The 2,500-nt window shown below is 55.9% G+C and overlaps 1 non-coding gene across 1 annotated transcript in view; it reads right to left on the bottom strand.

The window, feature by feature from the left end:
* The window catches only part of BDBG_17011, a 1,797-nt gene extending 651 nt beyond the window's left edge, over nucleotides 1–1,146 (bottom strand). Inside the window, exon 1 of the ribosomal RNA XR_004198589.1 lies at nucleotides 1–1,146. This exon is cut by the window's left edge and continues 651 nt beyond it. This is a non-coding gene — a ribosomal RNA (18S ribosomal RNA).
* Nucleotides 1,147–2,500: the final 1,354 nt, after the last annotated feature.

Raw genomic sequence — 2,500 nt, 5'->3', positions numbered from 1 at the left:
CCGTCAATTTCTTTAAGTTTCAGCCTTGCGACCATACTCCCCCCAGAACCCAAAAACTTTGATTTCTCGTAAGGTGCCGAACGGGTCATCATAAGAACCCCGTCCGATCCCTAGTCGGCATAGTTTATGGTTAAGACTACGACGGTATCTGATCGTCTTCGATCCCCTAACTTTCGTTCACTGATTAATGAAAACATCCTTGGCGAATGCTTTCGCAGTAGTTAGTCTTCAGCAAATCCAAGAATTTCACCTCTGACAGCCGAATACTGACGCCCCCGACCATCCCTATTAATCATTACGGCGGTCCTAGAAACCAACAAAATAGAACCACACGTCCTATTCTATTATTCCATGCTAATGTATCCGAGCAAAGGCCTGCTTTGAACACTCTAATTTTTTCACAGTAAAAGTCCTGGTTCCCCCCACAGCCAGTAAAGGCCATGGGGCTTCCCAGGAGGAAAGGTCCGGCCGGACCAGTGCACGCGGTGAGGCGGACCGGCCAGCCAGACCCAAGGTTCAACTACGAGCTTTTTAACTGCAACAACTTTAATATACGCTATTGGAGCTGGAATTACCGCGGCTGCTGGCACCAGACTTGCCCTCCAATTGTTCCTCGTTAAGGGATTTAGATTGTACTCATTCCAATTACAAGACCCGAAAGAGCCCTGTATCAGTATTTATTGTCACTACCTCCCCGTATCGGGATTGGGTAATTTGCGCGCCTGCTGCCTTCCTTGGATGTGGTAGCCGTTTCTCAGGCTCCCTCTCCGGAATCGAACCCTAATTCCCCGTTACCCGTTGCCACCATGGTAGGCCACTATCCTACCATCGAAAGTTGATAGGGCAGAAATTTGAATGAACCATCGCCGGCGCAAGGCATGCGATTCGATAAGTTATTATGAATCACCAAGGAGCCCCGAAGGCATTGGTTTTTTATCTAATAAATACACCCCTTCCGAAGTCGAGGTTTTTAGCATGTATTAGCTCTAGAATTACCACGGGTATCCAAGTAGTAAGGTACTATCAAATAAACGATAACTGATTTAATGAGCCATTCGCAGTTTCACCGTATAGATTGCTTATACTTAGACATGCATGGCTTAATCTTTGAGACAAGCATATGACTACTGGCAGAATCAACCAGGTAGCTAACTTTTGAGCCCGGAGGCCGAAGGCACCCCGGGCCTGAACCCCCGGAGGGGACAGGAAGTAGCTAGACGGAAGGAGTTCCCGGTTACAGAAACTCACCGGGGACGACCAGGCGGCGCACCGCGTTGGACATCCGGACGGTATTCAATTGCCCCCACTGAGATTTTCAGAGGACGGTCCGCGGCAGGGCCGGGCTCCAACCCGCGAGGGGGAGCCCGTCTGCCGCATCGGTCCCTCCGATGGAGGATCACGGCCCCAGACACGCTGACGAGCAGCGGCTTCCGGAGCCGACTTTCCCCCTGGAAATCTGATTCGAAAACGTTCGCCAGCGGCCAACAATCGACAGACCCCAACCGGAACCGGAGCCCGCGAGGGACTCCGGGATTCCGACACCCGCCGCGAGACCCGCTTCTCCGGAATGGAGGGAAGGGCAGGCGGCGGCAGGTGCTCGAGCCCGCCGTGGATTGAAGGGCCCACCGGGTTCTCCGATGATGCCCTTAACCATACGTGGAAGGCTCTATCCGACATGGAACTAAGGGTGTTTGGTGGACGACCGCGCAGGATCGAGAAAACCGGGCGTCGAGGGGTCCGGGAGCTCATAGAGTACAAGCCGCCCAGGTACCCCTCTCCGCCGCCGTCAATCTCGCCGCGATGCCACCTGTAGAGAAGCGCATGAGCTTCTTGCCTACACATACTCACCGGACGCTTCTCGGGTCGTCTTCTGCCGGACTGGGCTCCTGGTACTGGAAATGACGGTGGGGGGGATCGTTTTCTATGGGAAAATAGAAACTGGGCCACCTCAACATAGGAAACGGGCGGGATTTTTCCGTCATTGGGCCTGGAAAAGTGGGACTTGGTCGTTTTGCTCTATTGCCATAGTCACCGGCGTGGGATACATACGGCCCTGTCTATCCGGCTAGGACTGTGGTCCGGCCGGAGCGCGCGAGCGGCAACATCTCCGCAGGGCGTCGGAGATGCACCGCGCCTCCATCACGGCCGGACTTTGTTCCCGGTCAGGAGGTTCTCAGGTTCACTCCGCGCCCTGTTAACGGTCTCCGGGAGCATCGCGCGATGTTCCGGCCTCTTGCTGACACTTCTCACCCGCCGGCCGCCCTCGCGCTACTGCCCGGGCGTGTCACCGGACAACTCTCCCTCTCCGGAGCACCAGCCCGGTCAAAGGTCCGGACACCCAACTGTACCCTGGCAAACGGGCACCCGGGGCGTGACCCGGCGTTACACGCTTTCGCGGGGAGCCCTTCGCGCCGGGCTGGCCCGCGCCGGTGTAGACGGGCCGGAGGACTACGCTCCCTGATTAAGAGCTTTAACCGGACCGTCCTGAAAGCCCCTGGGT

Source organism: Blastomyces gilchristii, assembly GCF_000003855.2.
Source record: "Blastomyces gilchristii SLH14081 genomic scaffold supercont1.7, whole genome shotgun sequence".
NCBI classification, from domain to species: Eukaryota; Fungi; Ascomycota; class Eurotiomycetes; order Onygenales; family Ajellomycetaceae; genus Blastomyces; species Blastomyces gilchristii.
Note: the sequence above shows the minus strand (reverse complement) of the source record. Positions and strands in the feature narration are given on the sequence as shown.